Source organism: Stegostoma tigrinum, chromosome 1, assembly GCF_030684315.1.
Source record: "Stegostoma tigrinum isolate sSteTig4 chromosome 1, sSteTig4.hap1, whole genome shotgun sequence".
Taxonomy (NCBI): Eukaryota; Metazoa; Chordata; class Chondrichthyes; order Orectolobiformes; family Stegostomatidae; genus Stegostoma; species Stegostoma tigrinum.
In genome coordinates, this window is record NC_081354.1 from 72679801 (window position 1) to 72696866 (window position 17066).

At 40.4% G+C, this 17066-nt stretch overlaps 1 protein-coding gene across 3 annotated transcripts in view; it reads left to right on the forward strand.

The window, feature by feature from the left end:
* Positions 1-17066, forward strand: part of cfap299 (cilia and flagella associated protein 299) — a 536770-nt gene that overhangs the window by 427939 nt on the left and 91765 nt on the right. The window lies entirely within an intron of this gene.

Here is a 17066-nt window from a genome sequence, read left to right on the forward strand (position 1 = left end):
CCTACCTCATTCAGTCAATCATTGTGTCATTTCTGAACTGTTTTCATGTTTCCTCCCTATTTAGTATTGAGTAAAAATTTGGCCTAATTTGCATTGAATTTCTGAATTCAGGTTATTTATGTAAATAGTAGTTTGTGAAAAAAAAGTGGTAGTGTGTGAGAAGAAATCAAATTCGAGACAAGGTGACTTTGGCAAGAGATTCAATGTGCTGAGTCGTCTGTTTCTGCGCTGTACTGTTTCATGTTTTTGAGTTGACAATTCTGCGAAATGTTTACAGTCTCACTGTCTCAGGAATCAGATTGGTGACTGTCCACTACATTTCTTCTCTTGGACGGGCACCAGACGGCACACAATAGCCCAGGCAGGGTCCCATCAGGGTGCTATAAAATTGAAGCAAGACTCCTTTGTTCCTGTATCCAAATCCTCTTAAAACAAAATCTATTGCACCACTACTGCCCATTGCTGTTTGTTAGATTCTCCCAAACAGATTCAACATCCTAGTCTTCTGATCAGGCACCTTCTTGCACTGATAAACTAATCCAGTTCCTTATTAACAGCACCATCTAAATTCCTTTTCATTTTTGCCTATCATCCCAAATGTTGAATATCCTTTAATATTTAAAGTTCCCAGTTTTGGTCACCCTGCATTCATATTTCCATTATGGCAATATACTTCTACTAGTGCCAGCATTCATTTGTTATTTTTATATTGTAAATCTTGTTATTAATGCACTCAGACAAGAAATGCTTTTAAATCTGCTTTTTTAGCAGTATTCCATAATTTGATACTGGTTGATTTGGGGATATGTTTCTACTGCTTTCCACTTTCACTTATATATTTTCTACTACCAAAAACAGGCTTGTTTTATCCTCACTGAATTCCCTCTTAGACTCCCATCTCTCTCTGTTAGTTTAAACCTTCTCCAACAGAACTAGCGAATCTCCAATCCTCGTCCTGATAAGGTTTAACCGATCCTGAATGCACAAGTCCCATCTGCCCCAGTACTGATCCAATGTCCCAGAAATCTAAAGCCTTCCCTCCTGCAGCATTGAATGCATGGCTGTAACAATTAGTCAATATTTATTTTCTAATCAATTAGCACATAGTACTAGAACCAGTCTTTAGATTGTAACACTACCTTAGAAAGCCTGGTTTTCAGTCTCTTGTCTAGTTAAGTTCTACTTTACCAATCACGTCCCTCTTCCTAAGTATGACATTGGTGCCACTGTTGACCATAACTTCTCACTTCTCAACCTCCCCCCAAAAGTATATCCTGCAGCCATTCTGTGACATTCTGGACCCATCATTCCAATCTGGAGTCACGTCTACAGCCACAGTCACCAAAATGCCACTCTGTTCCCTAACAATCAAACTGCTATCATTATTCCCTTGCCACGCTTCTCCTCACTCCACAGATATTGCTAGACATGTTAAGTTTCTCCAGCAATTCTGATTTTTTATTCAGATTTCCAGCATCTGGAATATTTGTTTTTATCCTTAATTTTATATTCAGTTATTCTTGTAACAAAGGGTAGAACCTCTTTCTTGATTACATCCTGTATCTCCTCACTTACTTTTTGGGATTCATACACTAGAACCACTTGGAGTTCCACAGTTGCTCTTTGTTTAAGCAATGCTCTTTTTTTTAAATTCTAGCCAGAGTGAACAATTTTATATTTCCCAAATTATACATCAGCTATTAAATTTTTGCCCACTGGCAGACCAATTTGTAGATGTCTGCCAACTCCTGATGTCTTCTTCACAAAATACTTTCCTTCCAAATTTGTGTTGACTCCAACTTAGCTCACGTGCCTTCGCTGCTCTCATCAAGTCAGTGATATAAATTATAAGAAATGAGACTCTATGCGATTCTACTCTTCACATTTATGCTTAATTAAGTTTTTCAGCTAACCAACCAGTCATCTATTTATCCATGCCGGTATCTATCTATCCAGCCAATACATCAGGACCTCTTATTTTATAAATAACATTAATGTAACACCTTATTAAATGCCTTCTGGAAATCCAACTACAGGAGTATCTATACAGGTATCACTTTATCCACAGTACGTGTTGCTCCTTCAAAGAACTATAATAAATTTGTGAAATATGATTTTCTTTTCATAAAGTCATGTTGATTCTCCCCAATGACTTCCAACCTTTCTAATTGCCCAGCTGTAATTTCTATAATCATCAATTCTAACAGTTTTCTCATAACAGATGTCAAACATTGTGACCTATAGTTTCCTGTTTTCTGCTTCCCTCCCTTCTTAAATAGAAGGATTATATATGCCACATTCTTGTAAGCTGGAACCTTTTCAGATGTAGGGAATTTACTTGTCATTAGTTACCTCTTCTAGACTGTACAATACAATCCATCTGGACCTGAATACTTGTCTGCCTGCAACTCCATTAGTTTGCTCAGTACTGTTTCTCCTGTGATTGTAATTTCGCTAAGTTCCTTTCTCTCTTTTGCCTTCGAATTTACTGATATTATTAGAATTAATTTTGTATCTTACATAGTGGAGACAAAAGCCAAAATATTTACACATTTCATCTACCATTTCCTTATCCACTATTAACTCCACTTTCTCAAACTGTAGAGGGACAACTCAAGACTTATTTTTTCCCTTTTTGCTTACCAGTTTAAATTCTTGCAATCATTTTGTTTTTCTAGCTAGCTTCTTCTCATGCTCCAGATTCTTCCTCCAGATCTGTCTTTTTGATCATCTTTTTACAGTCATAGGCTATTTTTCCCATTAAGTTTGATGTTTTCCCTAACTTCTTTGGTTAGCATTAGAGGGTGGGTCCTCTCTTTAATATAGTGAAATACCCCTTCAAATGCCTGCCACAAAAAATGCCTGCTTGTCTCTCCTGTAACCTGGTATGCCAGTTTACTTCAACTAGCTCAACTTGCATGCTAACAAAGTTGCCTTTATTTAAATTTAGGGTACTAGTATTAAACTCAATCTTATCCCATTCAATCTGGATAGAAATTCAAGTATATTACAGTTGCTGCTACCAAGGAGAGACTTTACCCTGAGGGCATCGTTAATCTTGTCACATTCCATAAGAACAAATCTAACATAATCTTCTCAAAACTCGCTAAATCTAACATAATTTGCTCTGTGGGAGATCCTTGAATTTGCTGCTCCAAGAGACTATCTCAAAAGCATTTTATGAACTCTTCATTCAGGCTACTATGGCCAAACTAAATTTTGCACGTAGATGCAAAATATGCATTATATGCAGATTACAATCACCTATGATTATTGCTGTCCCTTTATCGGAACCACCTGTTATGTAAGGGCTTCAGATCCCCGGAGAAAACTTGATGTCACGAAACTGCACATCACTGAGCCTAAATATAACAGTATAGATGGAGTTAAACCACTTGACACCAGCCTAGCCTGAAATGCAGCTCTCAACATATGAATAAGATAGGTTAAGCCTTGGACAATGTAACAGTAAGTTTAAGCTGGTACGTATATATAATTAACATGAAGAGCGGTATCATGTATTATTGCATAATCTTCTTCATAGAATCACTACAGTATGGAAACAGGCCATTTGGCCTATCGAGCCCACAACAACCCTCTGAAGAGCATTCCACACAGACCCATAACCCTGTATTTCCCAATGCTAATCTATCTAAACTGCACATCTTTGGACTATGGGAGGAACCCGGGTCACCTGAAGAAACCCAGACAGCCATGGGGAGTATGTGCAGACTCCACACAGACAGTCACCCAAGGCTGAAATTGAAGCCAGAATCCTGGCACTGTGAGGGAGCAGTGCTAACCAGTGAGCCACCGTGTCATCCTAATAATTATGACTATAATTAGCTTTACTTTAAAGTCTAAGCCTAAAGACAGTTCTCGACTTTTCTTTCTCCTTGCACAATCTGTCTTGAATAGAAATCACATAGTGTGGCATCAAAACACAGGATAAAACACCAATCAATATTTCTTTTTGTAAACTTGATTCTATATTTTCATTAATGTGGAGCCATCCTGGTAGGATCACAGTAACTAATTACATCTTTCCCTTTCTATTCCTCTTCTCCATCTAAACCTTTCCAGTACTACAAACTCACATCCTGAACTAACATCATGCCTAACTAGTAGGCAAATGGCTTCTTTGATTAGCATCCATCCAAATTTATGTAGTTTCCTGTTTTTTTTCTTGAATGGCATATAACTTCAATTCAGGACCCAGATCTTGTCATCCAACAGCCATGACTCTGAATTGTCTATCAGATCATATCAATTTACTTCAATGTGTGCTATCAATTCATTTACGTTGTTATGAATGCTCATTCCAATATAGAGCCTTTGGTTTTGTCTTCAAAAGCTTGTCTTCTAATCTTGATTGTTGGTGCATACTTGTTTTTTCTCCATATTCCTTTTATCATTCTCTGACCCTCATTTCCCATGTTACTATTTTGTAACTACTCTTTCATTTGCCACATCATTCAGAATTTGATCCTTTGTCCCACTATTTAGTTCGAAACCTTCACCAATGTCTAAATGGTGCACAATAACACAGGTCCCAGTACAGTTCACGTAGAGATTGTCCTAACTATATAGCTTCCATTTTCTCCAGTACTGTTGCCAGTGCCCACAAAGCAGAGCCCACATTTTCCACATCATTCTTTGAGCCACACTTTCATCTCTCAAATTGCAGGTACTATGTGAATTTGCCTGCAGCTCTGGTAATGATCGAGAGATTATAGCCTTTTAGATTCTGTGTTGTATTTTAGTGCCTAGATCCAAATGCTGTTTATGCAGAATATCTTTTCCAGTACTTATACGATGTTACCTACATGGGTCAAAAATTACTGGACCCTTTCCAGACAAGTTCCTCTCCAGCCCTGAACAGGTGTCCCAAACCCTGATACCGAGTAGGCAACGCAACGACCTGGACTCTCACTCTTTCTTGCAGAGAACAGTATCAATCCCCCTCACCATTCTATCATCTACTTCTACTATCATGTTCTTCATTTCCGCCCCCTAATTGAACTGCTTCCTGTCCCAAGATGGCAAGGTCAAATTGCTCAATCATCCTGCAGCTCAGCTCTCAGTCAAGCTGACTGAGAGAGCCATGAGGTTTTGTTTTAGATTTTGCTCAGTGCAGCCTCTACTTGTTTTTACTCTTGAAAATTTGATCTGATTTAGATTAAAGGTTTTAAGCAATTACACTGCTTCTTATTTTGTCACAAACAATCATGTTTTAATATCTTTAATAAAATGAAAATTTGCTTAACCTGAGTTTGGCCGACATGTTCAAGGAAGGTCATAGAAAAGCAGGCCTGTTGGGCTAAAAGAAGTTAAATCTTAACATAGCCAAAACCAACACTATGAAGCAAAATACAACCATTCTTTTCATACACCTGCTGCCACAGAACAACATGATGTTGAATTTGGCCTGTCAGCTTAAGTTCTTCTTGGGGTTTCTCTTGGCATAATTATCAACATCACCTGATGCTATTGAAAATTAATTACATTTTCCAGGTGATGATCAAAAGGACTAAATAAGACTTATTTAAATTGGCTAATTACTTCCCTACTTCTGGGTTAGATTATTTCCAGAGTTCAGTAAAGAACATCTTCATGAAGTTAACGAACTGACATTGAGCCACACGATCTTTAAGGAAGTCCTTTTATGGGAATAAACCAAGTCATAAACTAAAACAGTTCTATCAGTTTTCTAGTTTTCAGCGTACTTGTCAAGTACATTGTTTCATTCAGCTCTCATTAAATCAATGTCATCATGAGATCTTTTTCCCTCTATTCATTTGTGGTTGTCGGCATCACTGGCAGGCCAGCACTTCCTGCCTGCCTGTGGTTGCCCTTGAGAAGGAGGTGGTTAGCTGCCATCTTAAACCACTGTGGTCCACTTGCTGTAGGTTGACCTGCAATGCCATTAGGGAGGCAATTCCAGGATTCTGACTGAGTGACAGTGAAGGAATGGCGATAAATTTCCAAGTCAGGATAGCGAGTGGCTTGCAGGGGAACTTGAAGGTGGTGGAGTTTCCATATGTCTGCTGCCCTTGTCCTTTCAGATGGAAGTGATCGTGGGTTTGGAAGGTGCTGACTGAGGATCGTTGGTCAATTTCTGTAGTGCATCTTGTAGATAGTATACCCTGCTGCTACTGAGCATCAGAGGTGGAGGGAATGGATATTTGTGGATGTAGTGCCAATCAAGCAGGCTGCTTTGCCCTGGATAGTATCAAGCTTCTTGAGTGTTGTTGGTGCTGCACTCATCCAGGCAAGTGGGGAGTATTCCATCACAGACCTGACTTGTGCCGTGTAGATAGTGGACAGGCTTTGAAGAGTCAGGAGGTGAGTTACTCGACGCAGTATTCCTAGGTTCTGGCCTGCTCTTGTAACCACTGTGTTTATGTGGTGAGTCCAGTTGCATTTCTGGTCAATGATAACCCCCAGAATGTTGATAGTGGGGGATTGAGTGATGGTAACATCATTGACCATCAAGGGGTGGTGGTTAGATTGTCTTTTATTGGTGATGGTCATAGCCTGGTATTTGGGTGGCACAAAAACTTTGTAGGACCAACCGGACTGGGTATCCCATTCTTATTTCCAGTACCTTAATCAATTCTGGGTGGTCCATTTGGTTTCATTCCATTTTGGCTTTTCTCTAGCTGTTTCATACAAATGAGTGGCTTGATAAGCCTGTTCAGAGTCATCACATTGCTCTGGGTGTGAAGTCACATGTAAGCCAGGGGACTTGGAAAGGACAGCCGATTTCCTTCTCTAAAGAGCATTAAAGAACTAGAGGAGTTTTACGACAATCAACAATGTTTTCATGGTCACCATAACTAAGAATAGCTTTTAATGCTAGATTTGTTTTTAGATTTCCTACAGTGTGGAAACAGGCCCATTGGCCCAACAAGTTCACACCACTCCTTGCAGCATCCCACCCAGACCCATCCCCCCATAACCCCATAACCCACATATCCCTGAACGCGATGGGCAATTTTCCATGGCCGATCCACCTCACCTGCACATCTTTGGACTGTGGGAGGAAACTGGAGCACCCGGAGGAAACCCATGCAGACATGGGGAGAATGTGCAAACTCCGCACAGACAGTCGCCTGAGGCTGGAATTGAACCTGTGTCCCTGGCGCTGTGAGGCTGCTGTGCTAACCACTGAGCCACCGTGCCGCCCCTAAATTCTAACAGTTACTAAAGTGAAATGGAACCAATGTCCCAGGACATGAGATTAGCTGTCTGGATTCCTAGTTTAGTGCCTTTACCACTGGGCCAATGACTCCCCCTTTACTATTTTTGTCCTGTTCTTTTATGTTTAAAGGCATAGAATGTCTTTCTCAGTCTAGATTTCATTGCCAGTAATGGAGAATTCCAGTCACTTTAGCCAACAAGGTACTTATAGAAGTTTTACAGTATTCTGTTTGAGATTACTTAACATTTTAACCTTTTCAGGTTTCTACAGTTGTAATAAACATACATTACTTAAATACATTTTTGTTTGCAATAGTAAGAATTATTTAAAGATTTAATAGTTACAAGGAAAGAATTAATACTTCAGAGAGCAATACGAAAAGGGACTTTAGTAAATATTTCACAGTTTTGTTATGCTTTCCCACTATCTTCATCAATTTATGTGGGCAGGTCAATTCCAACAACAGTCCCCAGTCAAACCCTTCTAATTAGCTCCACAGTTGCAACTGACGTCTCCACGTTCCATTTGTTATAAGTGGAATAGATATCTCAGTAAGGTGAATGGTGAAGGATCGCAAAATGTATTACAATAATCATGCATCTTACTCTAGTTTCGGATGTTTGATATGGACCCTGTCTGTGATCAGTACATAATTGAGATACTCCTCCTATCTGGATCTCCCCTGTCTGTTAACAGGCCCTTTGAGATATTAGTAGCATTAATGTCATCTGTAAGTGTAGTAGATAAGCCAGAATCACTATTGATATAGTAAACTGACCTAAGTGAATCAGTTATGGAAACTTTACAAACTTTTGTGAGAATTGTGTTACTTTTCTGCAGATCTTTGTAACTAAGAAAGAGTGATGCATACTGAGGTAACTACTTATAGGGAAATTGTGATCACAGTTCCTTAATATAGGTAGTTGATGATTTGTAGCAATTTTCTCAGAGTTTATTGAGAAGCATCAATCTAGTTAATTGGGCAAAAAAATGAAATATGTGATCACTGACAGAGAAAAATGCTTGACCAATCTTGGAGCTGTTTTGGAGAAAGGAGGAGTAGAGGCAGCACATTACCACATCCCAGTGGTCTGATGTCTTTTAGTGGTGGGTGGTGACAACATCAGTCAATTCAGTTTTATTTTAAAAAAAAGCAAGGGCACACATATATCCAAGAGAATGCTGTTAATTATTCAAGTTCAACTATCTCTGCTTTATATCCCATTTAATTTCACCTAAGATGAGTCACTTTCATTTTCAATTGATTCTGTGTCATTTTTTTATTTTTACTGTTCTTTATTCTAAATGGACTATCCCAGTCATTACTATTCTATCTGATGCAGGACCTCCAGAAAAACCTAATGTCTAGTCAAAAAAAGTGTTTTCATAATATCTTTAAAATAGATCAAATATTACTGTGTGATTGCAAGCATTTTCAAATTTTGCTTGCTTGATCTTTCTTACAAAAAATACATATGATTTTTTCAAAAGGTTTTAGATAAAACTTAAGAGATAGTAGGAACTGCAGATGCTGGAGAATCTGAGATAACAACGTGTAGAGCTGGATGAACACAGCAGACCAAGCAGCATCCGAGGAGCAGGAATTTCTGAAGAAGGATCTAGGACCGAAACATCAGCCTTCCTGCTCCTCTGATGCTGCTTGGCCTGGTGTATTCATCCATCTCGACAACTAGATTAAAGTTAACTTTTCTTTCTTTTAAAATTAACCTAAATTCAAATATAGCTACATAGACTTAGGTGTATCTTTTGTGTACAGTCTCAGCAGTACTGTTGGGCTGTCAGGCTTCATTAGTGGTCATTTAATTTCTTCCCAATCAATCCTTCCTATTTTTTGATACCAATTAAAACCACCCAGGCTGTTTCCATTGGCTCTTGTTTGAATTTTATTTGCCTGCCTAAACTTCTACTGAATTCCCATTGCATGCTTGAATAAACAACTTGTGTCAAGTAATTTTATCAATCCCAAATTCAGAAAAAATGATACCTAGGCTTCATGGTTTTAGGCATCAAGTTAATACTGAAGACATGTTATCTTAGTCAGTTCAGCATTCTCCTGTGCTCAAAAACTTCGTATCTACAATACTTCCAGAGTCCTTACTGTATTCTTGAAATTTGCATAAAAGCAGAAAAACAAAACCCATCAAGGTTCTGAAAGATGCCCAGTAGGTTAATAATATACAAGTAATCTGTAAGTTTAGAAACCCAGAATTTAGACCTGTCTAAAATTACATATTACCACACAGAAGGTATGTAATAAGACTTAAAACTATCAGCAGAAAGAGTTAACTTGGTGCTGCTCCAAGAGTCAGGGCCCAAGTCAATCAATCAGTGATAAGACCAGAAGACAGAGGAGCAGAAATTAGGCTATTTGGCCTATCAAGTCTGCTCCACCATTCAATCATGGCTTATAAGTTCCTTAACTCCATTCTCCCGCTTTCTCCCTGTAACCCTTGAGCCCCTTGATAATCAACAACTTATGTCAAATGTACTCAATGATCTGGCCTCCACAACCTTCTGTGGCAGTGAATTCAATAGATCCACCACTCTCTGGCTGAAGTAGTTTCTCCTTATCTCCATTCTAAAAGGTCTTCCCTTTACTAAGACTGTGCCCTCAGGCCCTAGTCTCTCCTACCAATGGAAGCATCTTCCCAAAATCCAGTCTGTCCAGGCCATTCATATCCTGTAAGTTTGAATTAGATCCCCCCTCATCCTTCTAAACTCCATGAGTATAGTCCCAGAGTCCTCAAACATTCCTCATATGTGAAGCCTTTTATTCCTGGGACCATTCTCATGAACCTCCTCTGAATACGGTCCAGGGCCAGAAAATCCTTCCTGAGGTATGGGGCCCAAAACTGCACACAATACTCCAAATGTGGCCTGACTAGAATGTTATAAAGCCACAGTAGTACATCCCTGCTTTTATATTCAAGTCTTTTCAAAATAAATGTCAATATTGCATTCGCCTTCCTGACTACTGACTCAACCTGCAAGTTTAACTTGAGAGAATCCAGGACTAGAACTCCCAAGCCTCTTTGCACTTCAGACTTCTGAATTTTCTCCCCATTTACAAATAGTCCATGCTTTTATTCTTCTTACCAAAGTGCATGACCTCACACTTCCCCACATTGTACTCCATTTGCCATTTCTTTGCCCACTCTCCTAACCTGTCCCAATCCTTCTGCAGCCTTGCCACCTCCTCAATATTACCTGCCCTTCCACCTATCTTTGTATCATCTGCAAACTTAGCCAGAATGCCCACAGTTCCTTCATCTAGATCATTAATGTATGAAGTGAGAACCTGTGGTCCTAACACTGACCCTTGTGGAAAACCACTTGTCACTGGCTGCCATCCTGAGAAAGATAATTTTATTCCCACTCTCTGCTTTCTGCCAGACAGACAACCTTCTATCCATGCTAGCACGTTGCCTCTAACACCATGGGCCCTCATCTTACTCAGCAGCCTCCCGTGTGGCACCTTGTCAAAGGCCTTCTTGAAGTCCAGGTAGATAGCATCCAATGGTTTCTCCTCGGTCTAACCTGCTCGTTACTTCCTCAAAAAATTCTGGCAGGTTTGTCAGGAATGATCTCCTCTTGATGCAACCATGCTGACATTGCTTTATTTTACCATACACTTCCAAGTATTCAGAAATCTCATCCTTTACAATGGACTCCAAAATCTTACCCATGACCGAGGTGAGGCGAATCGGCCTGTAATTTTCCGTCTTTTGCCTTACTCCCTTTTTAAACAGGGGTGTCATGTTAGTGATGTTCCAGTCTTCTGGAATCCTCCCTGACTCTAGCGATTCCTGAAAGATCACACTAATGCCCTCACTATCTCTTCAGCCGTCTCCTTCAGACTCTGGGGTATAGCCCATCTGATCCAGGTGATTTATCCACCTTCAGGCCAACCAGTTTTACTAGCATCTTTTCCTTGGTGATGGTCACCTTACTGCCCCTCGATTCTCTTGAATTTTTGGGAGACTACTCATGTCTTCCACCGTGAAGACTGACGCGAAGTCATTATTCAGTTCCTTAGCCACTTCCTTGTTCCCCACTACTATCTCTTCACTGTCATTTTCCAGTAGTCCAAAGTCCATTTTTGCCTCTCTTTTGCCCTAAGATATCTGAAGAAACTCTTAAAGTCTTCATTTATGTTATTGGTGAGCTTACCCTCATTGTTAATCTTCTCCCTCCTTATTTCTTTTTTTGTTGCCTTCTGTTGATCTTCATAAGCCTCCCAGTCCTCTGGTTTCCCACTGGCCTTCGCCTCATTGTATGCTTCCTCTTTTGCTTTTATGCTATCCCTGACTTCCTTCGTTAGCCATGGTTGCCTGGACCATGTTTCTTTTTCCAAGGGATGAATTTCGTCATAATGTCTAATTTCATGTATTATGTTTAAAAAGCTACCAACATCTTCTGATAATTTCACAATAGCTTTTAAAATGCTCATTTTATAAAACAAAATCTTGAAAAATGCTTTCTTTAAGACCACCTTCTAAAAAACAATACGAGTACATGAACGAAATTTTTCTCATTCCAAATTCTGAGTTTAAGTTGAATGTCTTCCAAAAAAGTTTATCTATGTTTTGAGAACAAGCCAAGCTATTTTTCGCAACATATCCTGTCTGCAGTATTTTGAAGTAAAGACACATTTTAAACTTTTTCAATGAATTAAGATTTGAAAGACTTGAATTGTTCACACTTTCTGACTTCTCCTCGTCTTAGCAGTCATCTCAGTTGAATATAAGGGATGCTTTCATTGCAACTGTTATGAGAACTGTTTGTGAATGCAGTCCAATTTTCACAGAGGGTTTCTTTAACCCCACAGGAGAATGTCGACTTATCCAAAATTGTGACTTCTTTTCTAACTGTGTCAGAGTAACTGTTGCTCACCTCTTCTGTCTCTGTCTGAGCTTTGTCCTGGTGGATTTGGACTCTAGTTTCAGCCCATTACATTGGAAAAACAGAGAGAGAGGTAAGTATTTTCACCATTTTTCCCATACCAGCTGGAATTGCCCAAACTCTGCCAAGAATGTTCAAGGCCACATGGCCGATATAAATGTCTGCTGTTTGCAGGTTTCCACTTGACACTCTGATGAAGGGTCTAGGCCCGAAACGTCAGCTTTTGTCCTCCTGAGATGCTGCTTGGCCTGCTGTGTTCATCCAGCCTCACATTTTATTATCTTGGAATCTCCAGCATCTGCAGTTCCCATTATCTCTCTCCACTTGACACTGCTTTTGTTCCTGGAGATTCCATCTATATTCAACTCCAGGGCATGGACCTCTGTATTGAACCTTGTCAAGACTTGTGGTGAGCCTTTTGTGGAGTCTGGGCAGTGTCTTGTGGATAACGGTTATGGGGAGTCAGCTGGTATTAATTGCTGAAGGCTGCCAATATCATCAGTATGAACTCCTGGTCTCCCGCAGCCATTGTATTGGAGAGATAACACCAGCTCTCCTTGGGAGGCTAGTTGGAGTCATAAAGGATTCTGATTTATTGCCATGAGAATTTGGGTCGCTGCTGCAGTCACCTGTTGGGTTTCTCTCCCCAGTCTCATGGCCTCCATTGCTACCTCTAAGCTCTCTCAATGCTGTTCAAGTGGTTCAGGGCCTACTTGTGCACGAGGTGGAGGGTGCAGAACTTGTTCTCTTCATCAGGCCACACCCAATCAAATTTGCCTTGTTACTCAAAGGACTTAGTGAGTCAGCCTACTGCAGTGGAAACAGCAAATTTGGATACCTCTTCTTTGTACAGTGTTCTTATCTTGCCCAGATCTCTGTCAGGACAAGTGATCTCTCAGCAGCTGCAATGTTAGCATTTCATTTTCAGAAAGTAAGGAGGCATGAGATTCAGGGAAATTTGGCTGTCTGGATACAAAACTGGCTGACTAATAGAAGACAGAGTGTGGTAGTAGATGGAAAGTATTCACCCTGGAGCTCAGTGACCGTGATGTTCCGCAGGGGTCTGTTCTGGGACCTCTTCTCTTTGCGATCTTTATAAATGACTTGGATATGGAAGTGGAAGAGTGGGTTAGCAAGTTTGCCGATGACACGAAGGTTGGTGGTGTTGTGGATAATGTGGAGGGCTGTTGTAGGTTGCAATGGGACACTGAAAGAATGCAGAGCTGGGCAAAGAAGTGGCAGATGGAATCCAACCTAGAAAAGTGTGAAGTGATTTATTTTGGAAGGTCAAATTTGAACGCAGAACACAGGGTTAATGGCAGGATTCTCAACAGTGTGGAGGAACAGAGGAACCTCAAAGTTGCAACCCAAGCTGATAGGGTTGTAAAGAAGGCATATGGTGTGTTGGCTTTCATTGACAGGGGAATTGAATTTAAGAGTCGTGAGGTTATGCTGCATTCTGGATGTGAGTTTGCTCGCTGAGGTGGAAGGTTCGTTTTCAGACATTTCGTCACCATACTAGGTAACATCATCAGTGAGCCTCCGACGAAGCGCTGGTGTTATGTCCCGCTTTCTATTTATCTGGTTAGGTTTCCTTGGGTTGGTGATGTCATTTCCTGCGTTGATGATGTCATTTCCTGTTCTTTTTCTCAGGGGATGGTAGATTGGCTCCAAATCAATGTGTTTGTTGATGGAGTTCCCGTTGGAATGCCATGCTTCTAGGAATTCTCGTGCGTGTCTCTGTTTGGCTTGTCCTAGGATGGATGTGTTGTCCCAATCAAAGTGGTGTCCTTCCTCATCTGTATGTAAAGATACGAGTGATAGTGGGTCATGTCGTTTTGTGGCTAGTTGATGTTCATGTATCCTGGTGGCTACGACTATGTAAGGATACGACTATCACTCATATCCTTACATACAGATGAGGAAGGACACTACTTTGATTGGGACAACACATCCATCCTAGGACAAGCCAAACAGAGACACGCACGAGAATTCCTAGAAGCATGGCATTCCAACCGGAACTCCATCAACAAACACATTGATTTGGTGCCAATCTACCATTCCCTGAGAAAAAGAACAGGAAATGACATCACCAACCCAAGGAAACCTAACCGGATAAATAGAAAGCAGGACATTAACACCAGCGCTTCGTCGGAGGCTCATTGATGATGTTACCTAGTATGGTGACGAAACGTCTGAAAACGAACCTTCCAGCTCAGCGAGCAAACTCACATCCAGAACCTCAACCTGAGCTACAAATCTTCTCAAAACTTGTTATGCTGCATGTCTATAACACACTGGTTAGACCACACTTGGAATATTGTGTTCAGTTCTGGTCACCTCATTACAGGAAAGATGTGGAAGCTTTATTCAGGGTGCAGAAGAGATTTAATACCTGCACTAGAGGGCAGGTCTTATGAAGAAAGGTTGAGAGTGCTAGGACTTTTTTCATTGGAGCAAAGAAGGATGACAGGTGACTTGATAGAGGTTTACAAGATGATGAGAGGCATAGACAGAGTGGACGGTCAGAGACTTTTTCCCAGGGTGGAAACTATTTCGAGGGGGCATAACTTTAAGGTGATTGGAGGAAGGTATAGGGAAGATGTCAGAGGTAGATTGTTCACACAGAGAGTGGTGGGCATGTGGAATGCACTGCCGGCAGTGGTCATGGAGTCAGATACTTTAGAGACTTTTAAGTCACTCTTGGTTAGGCACATGGAGGATAGTAAAATGTAGGGTATGCAGGGTAGATTGATCTTAGTAGGATAACAGGTCAGCACAACATTGAGGGTGAAAGGGCCTGTACTGTGCTGTACTGTTCTATGTTCTATATTCTAAGTTCACAGCCTTATTACAGCCTGTCCCAGGCTGTGTTAGAATAATGAATCAACTCATCCTACATCACTGTTTTACTCTTGTATACAGCCAATATGCTATGGGCTGATGACTGGCGTCATGACAGAAAGAGGCCCTTAAAACTTGGGGTGTCAGGGTTCACCACTGTCTGAGTCCTCTCCCCCCTCTGACCACATCTTTTAATAACAGCCAAGAAACCTCTCTGAAAACCCAAAGGGACTTTCAGTAGGTGTCTGATACAAGCAAATACTGAATAGAAATCATTGTCTGCTCCCCCAAGTGTCCTCCTTATGTCCTCCTCTAATTCCCTAAGCTGTAATATCTCAGCTCAGTTCTCTTTTTAAATTTATGGAGCAAGCAGCTAGGTGGATCTGTTTAAAATCATCAGCCTCTAATTTCAGATGGGAGATTCTAAACATTTCCCAGTTTGGCATGGGAAGGATATCAGATCTTTCATCTATTGTAATACGCAGTTCTTCCCTCAAAGTCCTCAGTTCAGCTCGTGACAAGAGTCAAGGTATGGTTGCGATCCTTTAACCACAGTAGAGGTTCCTTCCTCATCTACCTCTTGCTGAAATTTTACCTTGACTCTTGTGACAACAGTCACTCACGCCTGCTGTCCGAGAGAGGCAGAGTAGGAGAATGCTGGTTGTCCAAGCTTCTACCAAGGTCATTCATCCTTTTAGCAGAGAAAGCAGCGATTTGTGTATTCTTTTGTCAAAGAGCTGAGTGGAGTTTTTAATTTTGTCTACGCAAGAGAGGTGATCTGCTTCAGGGAGAACACATTTTTTGTCCAATTACCCCTTGCATCCTGCATTTCCCTTTTCAATCTCAAATTCTCTGTTCGGAACTCAGTGTCTTGTTCTTATATTTTCTCTATCTGTTTATTTTGTAGTGTGCCTCATTACATACTTCTATCTCTTGTCTTAGTTCTGCATATAAGCTGTCGCTCTCCTTTTGTCAGTTTGTAGCTTGTTCCCAAGACTCCTTCTATATTCTATTTAGTTGCAAGGCACAGGCATAGGCACTGTAGGCCAGTTTATTATGGAATTATTTTATCTTAATCTTACCCTTCTGAATCTCCCTAAAAAGTGTCAAGAATAGGATCACTATGTCTTTGTATCATGATACATCTTTTGCCCTGGCTGCTCCAGTTTTCACAATCAAACTTGGTAGCACCGACTGTTTAACACATACAAAAGCCACTGGTTTACTTAAGAATTACTCAACATACATTTACCTACGATCTAACTTACAAGTTTCTCAAAATTAAAGCTAATTAAACCATGACTAATGAGAAGTCTCCCACTCTGACACCAACTTTTGATTTTAGGGGGTTTGTGATCACAGTTAGCTAATAAATGCAGTCGGCGATTTATAGCAATTTTCTGATAGTTTATTGAAAAGCATCAGTTTAGACATAATGTATTAGTTAATTAGTCAAAGAAAGGAAATATACAGATAAGAATGCTTTACCAGTCCTGGAGACATCTGTGGAATGGAGGAATAGAGGCATCTCACTCCCATGTCCCAGTGGTCCTATATCCTTTTGTGGTAGTTTTGGATATACTTTGGTGGTCTTGGTACTAATAGTCTTTGTTCTTTCCTTGGGCTGATGTAGGAGAAATCTTGGTCTGACCCCAAGAGATGGTGTGGCTCATCACCCTGAATCTTCTTCATCCTTCCTCCCCTCCTATCTAGTCAATATAACTTATTTTAGGAGGTGGCCATTAATGATATGTTAATCGCCTATCTAACTCTTCCTGGCCAGTGGTCATGGGACAGCTACTAAATCATCAAATGGCCATTGTCCCTTGCCCATGTCCATTGGTAGGTTAGTTTACCATTTTTTTGAGTAATAAATGCATCTTATTTCAAAATAATGCATTGACAATGGTGAGTAGTGGTTTGTGTTTCAAGACTTTGATGACTGTTGTGACTTCTCCTTTGTTGTCATGCAGAGATTTATTTACATTTGCAGTAATGCAACACAGTTAAATGAGGCCTCATGCAACCCAGGAAATATCAAATATGGAATTCTAAGTTAATACATCTTGCAGGGGACTCCAATTTTCAAAAAAGA